Genomic DNA, 8,889 nt, shown 5'->3' with positions numbered 1-8,889 from the left:
TAGTTAAGAAAAACATTGTGTTCCATTTATAGAACAGTTTAGAAAAAGTTTAATCCCTTTCATGAGGCATATGCATAAGAGAAACCTGAAGATTTCACTGCATTTCATTTATCTGTAAAATTGATGCATCCCTCTTACTCTCCAAAGGGGTCTTTTCTCCCCTGTAAATTTCTTTCTAGAGTTATACATTGCAGAAGGTGAGGTATTTGTCTGTTATGCCAAAAGGAAGAGGGCAGTTAAAATAATAGACTTAATTCTTCTGATCTGTAGATGGGAGGGCTGAAGAAGCTTTGATCTCCTTTGGAAAATCTTAGGAGGGCAGAAACTGAGAGCTATTCCTAAAACATCCTTACAAAGCACTTTGAAATCCCTTGATGAAAAATACCCGATGGCAGTGACTCTATCAGTACCTCACTGTGCTGTATCAGCAAGATTGCAGCCAGCGGATCAAGCGATGCAACTATCCCACATCACACCTCGGCACTGTGTCTGGTTTTGGTCAAGAGGGACATTGAAAAACTGGGGAGAGCCCAGCAAGGTTGGGGGGGGTAAGTGCACCAAGATGGTTATGGGGTTGGAGACCTTGGCACATAAAGAAAGGCTGAAGGGGTTGGGTTCATTCAGCCTAGAGAAGCGAGGGCTCGGGGGGATTTCATCCCTGTCTTTCAGTGCTGGAAATGTAGAGATGATGAAGGCACTCTCTTCATGATGATGCACTGTGATGGACAGTCAAGTTGTTTCAGGCCAAATTTTGTCTCCAGACCCAAGAAAAACTTCTCTACTGTGAGACCAACTAAAGGCTGGGATAGGTTGCCCAGAGGTGTTGCAAAATTTCCCCTCAATGGAAACATGCAGGACTTGGCTTGGCGATGCCCTAGATCACCTAACCTAAGGCCCTGCTTCCAACATTCATTGGCCCAGCTGCTCTCTTTGGTCCTGGCCAAGCTGGGCTTTCCCTCAGTTTTTGTTTCTTTCAGTTATAGCGAGTTGCTGGAGACTCAAAGAGGCAGTGTCTTCACAAGACTGTCTCTTACCTCTGCTTTATCTTTCCTCCTACGGAGATACAGCTCCGCAGTAGCAACAGCCGGCAGCAAAAGGGCATCTTTAGCATCCTGTCAGCTATGCCCATGCAAAGCAGCTGTATACAGCACAGACACGATAGCTACACCGCCCATTTTAGCATACATCTCCCTGCTACGCGAGGTAGAGCTACACCAGTGCTAGGTCTGCAGTGGCATGTCCCCGGAAAGGACTAGTGATGGCACGCTCCAGCCATACGAGGTGCCAGGGCATGGATGCTCACCAGTGGCAAAAGCAACTCAGCAATGGAAAGTGAAGAATATGAATTTCAAAATGTCTTCACTGGCCCAACTCTGTTCCAGCTGGAGTCAGCTGGAAAAAAGTGGACATTGTCTTTTTTTTTGTGTGTCTTTTCCAGCCCAACTTTTTAGTCCCTCACCTTCTGACTTCATTTTGGAACACTGCTTAGTTACAAAATAAGCTGGATCCAGCCTGAGATTTCTCTCTCAGATAAGATGAGTTCAGCTAAAAGAAACTCTAGTCATGGAAAAGCTCATATGTCAAGAAAATGGAATCTAGCAGTATTTAAAAGAAAAAGGGAAAAAAAAAAAGAAAAAAAAAAGCAGCAGCTTGGCTCCTATTCCCTTTTTAATGAACAAAATAATGTTGTAAAATCAACTGGCAGACCAGATAAATGAAACTTCTGCTTGGGGTTAGAAAGCATGGACATTTGTCTCCAGATACAATTTCAGTGCATCTTCTTCATCTCTGGTTTTGTTCCACTTCATGAGCTGCCAGCAGCATCCTTCCACAACCTCTCCCCAGGTTACAATGGCTTTGATCTAGCTCCCTCGCCACCTTCTTGAGCAGCTCCATATCTCTTTAAGAACGTGAAGTTTGATTCATCTCCTATTGACTTCAGTGAGAGCTTGGTCAGACGCAGAGGTATTTTTTCAAGCTTTGAAAAAATAAGTATCTGTGCAGAGGTAGGATGCTCTAAAATACGTCGCCTGATGGGTGCCCCCCAGGCTGGCTGCCCTCCACTTGCCAGGCCAAACCAAAGCACCAGGACCAAAGTCTGGGAACTGTCCTGCCCCTAAGTGCAAGGGTGGGAGATGCCATGGAGGATGCTCACATCTGTCCTGCCGCCCCCAGCTTGGGTAGGGTGACAGCTCCAGCTGCTGTCTCGGGCCCACTCTGCTGAAACCCATTCAACCTTTGCCATCACCTTTTACACAAACAGGAGTGTATCCTTAACAATTTACTTGCAATGCCACTTGCAGTGCAGCTTGAGGGAAACCTTTCCCTTTCCTCACGCAACTCATAGCCCAAGCTCCCACCTCGCCCCTAACTGAAGAACAGCCTTCTTGAAATACCAAACAAACCAAATGAAGCAATTTTTGCACGACTTGCAAAACACTGAGAGATTACAAGGGAGCAAGAGGGTCCATGTCCGGAGACACAGCTGAAGGTGAACCATCGCCTTACTTTGAATGTTTGCTTATGAGCTTTGTCAACAAAAATATTTGTATATAATAGATGCTGTTGCCCTTTTTTACTGTAGTTTCTGACAGAGATAACTCAGTAGGTGATGATCTCCAATGTAATTTTTTTTTTAAGGATTTTTTTTTTAAAAAAAACACAGTATTGTAAAGGGACTGTTGGAAAAGGGGCTTTTGGATATGGCCACAAAGTTCAGGACAAACTGGAAAACGAAAGGCTCTAACTGATATTTTAAAAATAATAGCAACTCCTACTGACTATTTGGGGCTAGAAATATTGCTGTCTCCCGCCGGCGCACACCGATGTCTCCTGACAGGCAGCTGTGCTCTGCGGGCCAGGCAGGAGCAGAGGGAAGCACGACACTGACACCTAGTGTCGGCCAGCCCTCCCCCTCCCCAAAATAACTCTTCTTTCAGAAACAAACAAAAATCACTGAGGAAAAACCTTCTTTCCAGAATACTTTGCAATGAGCATTCCTGACGAGGGGCGGTTAGAGGCAGCCAAGTTACGCTGGCTGTGGGCAGGGCTGCCCCGCGCTCACTGGTACAAAGCTGGTTGCTGCGGCCGTACCTGGCTGATGGTAGCAGCAATTGTGGTGGTACCTGGCCTACATTTGAGAGAGGCATTGACATCTGGAAAGCAGGTAGTCAGGAGAGAGAGAAGAGGTAATGGCAGCAGGAAACTCCCATTTTCCAGTCAATCACTGTGCAATGATGGGAACACATCCCTGACCCCCAGCACTTTCACCCAATCTCGTACAAGACTCTGCTTGCAGGAAAGCAGACTGTTTAAGAGACTTTTACTAAAGTTCATTCTCTAGTACAAGCAAAGGCAGTTTTTCAAAAGACTTGCTGATCAGAAGAGACTTCACCTGCATTTAGCAGAAAAGGCCCTTCCCTCTGGACCAGGAGTCCTGAGCCTGCCCTGAGGACCACCTGCTCCAGCAAGCCTCACCAAGGGCACCTGCCTCTCCGAGGGCTCCTGCTGCAGATGCGGAATAGGAAGCCTCCCAACCCACGTCTGTCCCAGCCTTCGTGAGGAGGTTAACCTTCTGGTTGAAGTTTTCCCTACTCTTCGTAGAAATACGCTTACACATTTTTTGAGTTTTGGGGGGTTGTTTGGTTTTTTGGGGGTTGGTTTTTTTAAGTGAACATGAGAATACTCTTGTAGTTTCCATAAAGTACAGGTTTACACCTGCCACAACGTATCTGTTATCCACTTTACTGGAATTATTTTCCCACACAACTCCAGTGCTTTGGAGTTGGCTTGGAAATACATAGGACACATGTCAGTAATGCATCCTGTTGCCCTGCTGCCCAGGTAACTTCTCTGATGGGTGAAAAGCTGAGCGCGTACCAGAGCTAAATGCTTATATACTACAACCAAGTCAGTTTATTTCAGAATGGCTTGAAAGCAGCATTTGGTTACATTTCAGCCCTGCAAAGAGAAAACCATTTCTTACAATGCAGAAAGTGTGATTTCTCCCTGAAAGTAGTTGTGACGCCAGTCAGCATTTCCAGACCAGCCATTTATAGCAGACATCTTACTGACAGCTTATTTGTAGCATCGGCTCTTTGGACTGTGATCATAAAGGAAAATAGATTTTTGTCACAAAAAATATGTATGAGCTCAACACTGATTCATCACAGCTGAGCTTAAAGGCTCACTCTTCAAATCTTTATAACAATTCCTGGAGACAAATGGAAAGTTATTTAAGTCTCAGCCGACACATCCCAGGGGATGCCTTTCCCTACCTGTCCACGCAGCCTGGCAGCTCAGTCAAGCCTCTGCGGCCCAGGCACTAAGATGCTAATACTCCACTTTGTGCTCCAAGAGTTCAGCAGAAAAATACAGTAAACACCCTGTACCAAAGAATGGACTTCACCCAAGAGCACTGCTGTTTTCAGTCTTGTGAAGCTGCAGTCACAGGCTCAAGAAAGTAATTTCTCACTGTTTTAAAATTCACTAGAGAAAAAGAAGAAATCTGAGAAGTTTAGGGTCGGAGAGTTCCTAGTTTAATGCTTAATGCAATGTTTTATTCCTCTTGCCATTTAGGTCTTTGTCATATACAGAGCAGATACTATATCACTGAAGTCTAAAGTTTCATTACCAGCTTCACTCACAGCAGATTTGAGGCCCTGGATAATTCTTTAATGGGATTTAAATACAACTACTAGAATTACCATATATTTTTGTTTGAAAACAGTAATTAAATAACTTTGGTTTCACAAGCTTTGAAAAAGGTATATAGAACTGTTTGCAGGGAATACATATTTACATTAATGTCAATGAGATCACAGGGCTGAGATAACTATTTATTTCTCTTAAATCCACCGAGAACCAAATACATAGCCTTAGAAACCTGAGGGGTGTGGGGGTCTACCTGTCACCTTTGCATAAAGGCCAAGACACTTTTATTGACCTGTAACTTAAGGATATCAGCATAGGATTCTCACCCTTGAGCTTCAACAAATTGAGCTAGACTTGACAAAAGTCTTGACAAAATACCTCCAACATTTCTTCTCTTTGAAGTAGCAGTAACAGGCTGCCCACTATTACATCCAGCCCACAGCTGCACTGGGCAATATTTTGCAGCATGTCAGCTCCCAAACAGGACAGCAGAATAGTTGCTGACATTAAATTGGAAAAGCAACCATTTTCTTCCCCATCTATGTCCATTCTCCTCATTTCTCTGCCCTTTCCAAAAAGATCCAAGCCTCTACCAAACCCCCTCCCCCAACCCACCAAAACCAAAAAACACAAGCAAGCAAACAAACAGACATAATCTCTTTCTTAATTTAGAGAGATCACTACCATGACGTTTTCATTCCTGGGGTATAAGCAATGGGAGAGATGTCTCAGACCCTGCCGTTAGGGAATGCCCATACTAAATACGTACCAGACAAGACTGGAAGAAGCCAATGCTGAGTTTTCAGCAAATGCTGGAATGAGATAACCCCCAAATGACACCAGGCATCTGGAAGTTGTCTGCAGTACGCATGGACAAATTGTTTTCAGAATTAGACAAAATCAAATGAGAAAAAAAAAAATTGAAATTAAAAAAAAGCTCTAGAGACAATTAGAAGAGGCAATAGATTTTGCATTACTGAAAGAATTAAGTCAGTTCATCCCTACAGACCAAATCCAAATCATGTTTTGCAACCATCTATTGAAAAGGCCATCTGGCTGCACTGTGGGCCCCGAACCAAAACATCTCACATCTTTGGGGTGCACTAAACTGGATCCTGAAATTCAATTTTTCTTCACACTGAAGATCTTTTCATAGGCTAGCTTCAAGGGTTAATTTCAGAAAGTTTCTCACAGAAGTAAGACGGCAAAAAGGTCACCTACACAAGGGACTTCAAACATTTCTCCATGAACGTAATAGTTTGGGCAATTTTTGAGAGTGGATCAGATGCTAGTTAGCACACTGAACTTAGCCCGAGGAAATAACAACTGCAAATCATGGTGACTAATGTCATTTGAAAGCAAAGCTTCCTTTGATGCAGAGGAAAGCATTTTTCCTGAGGGAATAAGGGGAAAAGGACAAACATAAAATGGAAAAACCCTACACCCACCACCAAAACGACATGCCAGAGTACCAGGAGACTCCATGTGCCGGCGTCAAACAGAACCCCCCCCATTTCAGCACTTGAAATATCAATTCAAAATTCCTGAGTAAAGCCTACAGCAATATCCAGAACCCCCAAGACGGTGCAATAAGCCCCTGACTGGGAAACTGCGAGAGCAAGAGCTAGGCCTAAAAATGCCCAGGCGAACTCGGCATTTCCAAAGGCTGCAAGAAAGGAGGCCGCGCTGGAGTAAGACTGCAGTTCAAATAATAACATTGGATCAAAGCCACCCACGTCATGATTTTTAGAATAAATAGATAAATAAAGGCAAACCGTCATTATGAACGGACGAAGGCTGAGAGTTGAAGTAGCTACACCTAACTGGCACCATGCTGAGAGCGCCCAGGTGCCGCGAGGGGCAGGCGTTCTCCGACTGGGTTAAAAGCGAGAGGTGGCTCCTGATGCCCATGGCGGCATTCGCCGCCCAGCAGCGGGATGCTGCCTATGCCTGCGCTTTCTCCTGCTTCTGCTGATCTAAACCCGAAGCAGCAGAAGACCTACTGCTCCATTTCATGTCAAATACATCAAGCTGAAGAATTAAGAATTCAGTAGATAGTACTTTAAAAGCACTTTTTAAAAGACATTATTTAAAAAAATAAAATCCATAAAGCTCTTTTGTGAACGAGAACAGAAAAACAAAGGAGTATTTTAATCAACATTTTCACACATTGAACACTTCTCTAAAATGCCAAAATTTTAAAATGAGAATCATGTCCCTGGCTGGATTTATTGTACCGGAAGAGTGGTCAAAGCTCAGTCATCCTACCCATAGAAGAAATCTCCACAAAACTGAGCAGGACTGTAGATGTTCCATATTGTCTACACCAGACACTCTTTGTCCCAAAATGCTATATTCAAATGTATATTTAGGTGAGAATAAAATGTGTGGTAAAGCTAAAATAATGAAACTATAGTCTTGAGTGAAGATCTTTTCAGGAGATTATTTGCTTTTCCTTCTGACACATTTTAAACTGACACACCAGGAAACTGAGCACTGAAGTCAACTCCCTCCAACCCCACCAAAAGAGAAAAAAAAAATTGAGTTCTTGGAAGTCAGGTATTTTCTGCTTTCAAACAAACAGGGTTTTTACAACAAAGCCTTCTAAGTTAGAGCAGACTTCACAAAGCTTTAAATGTCTCTCTGAGTGGGCTTTTGAACTGTCATTGCTGGTTATTATTAGTAGGCACAGAAATTCCCATTTTAATTAGAAACTTTATTTTGAAATACATTACACAGTTTACATGTGAAGTGCTTTCACTGTAAGATATTTCATAACATTGTGCTGAGCAAAATGGCTGACCAATTTCCTTGAAGCTCTTCCAGTTATGTTTTGTTTTTATTAAATCTATCTTACAGAATTAAGATGCAACTTAGGCATTTGTATTCAGAAGCTAATTACTATGTTTGCCTTAGGAAGAAAGTATATACTTAACTGTTCCAATTAACTGTGTTTTAATAATGACGTTAAGCATTTGGCATAAGACTGAAAGAAACCTGAGTCCTAATTAAACTTGTACTCACCAAAGATTAAAAAAAATTAATTTTCATGATCAAACTACTTTTTTTAATAAGGCACAGTCAGACAAGTATTTATAAAGACTGGCTACCAATTCAGTTGTACCTGCACAGCCTTCCTGCTGGTCTGTCAAAAGTAATCTGAAAGTTGTTTTCCCTGTCTGCTGCTGAGACTTTTCAAGAACAAGGCAGAGCAATAAGGCAACTAAAAGAACGGACATGCAAAGGAGTTTGGCATTTGGGATGGATTCTGAACATCTGCAAAGTAGTTCATTTTGTAAATGGAGCATTCACCTGTTGTTATTAAACTGGTGGCCAACGGTGATAAGGAAAATAGAAGTGGTGCAAACAGTGCCTGTTTGCAAAAGGGTATTTTAATAGGAATAAACAAGATGTCTGGTATGCTTTCAGGTGAAGACTTTGCATGCAGCAATTCCCACAACTTTCACAGATAATCTAAATTGAATTCTGAAATTCCCCTCTGCTACTCAGAAAAGCTGAATGTACCAGGAGATTGCTTGACAGCAGGTGAAATATCAGGGAATGAAATCTCCATTTAGATAATGAGCCAGTACTGCCATCCTACTTTGCATTTCTTATTAGAACAAAAGGAAGTCTTCAGGAATGATAACTCAAATAATTACACCGTTATTTTGGCTGGAAGAAAGTTCAAGAACTCTTGAGATGTGATGATGTTTAAAGAACATGAAACAATTCTACCCACAGTCAAAGAATAAAGAATAAAAAATAAAAATTAAAAAAAAAAAAAAAAAAAGAGAAGCCTTACTTTCCCCTCCCAATTAAATCTTTGAGGAATAATTGCTTGAGCTTAGCACTGTATGGCTTCTGTGGCCTATGAATGCTTGATAGATACTCTAAGAATTATCATTTTCAAGCTACTGTTTGTTTTCAATTTTAAGTCATTTCAAATAAAAATACTGCATTTATTTCACTTTAATAATCAAACTGAGCATAAAAATCATTAAAAGTGTATTTCTGATACAAATTTGTATCACATACTAAAAGATACTATTATATAGATAATTGTAAAACAAAAAGAATTAGAATATACAAAAAGTTTTTAAAATTCTTTTGCACAGCTGAACTCATAGTGCAGGTTTAAGATAAAAAAATCTGTAAATGAAGTAGTCGTAACAAATATTGGATATAAAATACATTCTAAAGTATTTTACAGAATGGCTGAATTATCAAGCATAA

This window comes from Gymnogyps californianus, chromosome 3, assembly GCF_018139145.2.
Source record: "Gymnogyps californianus isolate 813 chromosome 3, ASM1813914v2, whole genome shotgun sequence".
Lineage (NCBI taxonomy): Eukaryota > Metazoa > Chordata > Aves > Accipitriformes > Cathartidae > Gymnogyps > Gymnogyps californianus.
Note: the sequence above shows the minus strand (reverse complement) of the source record.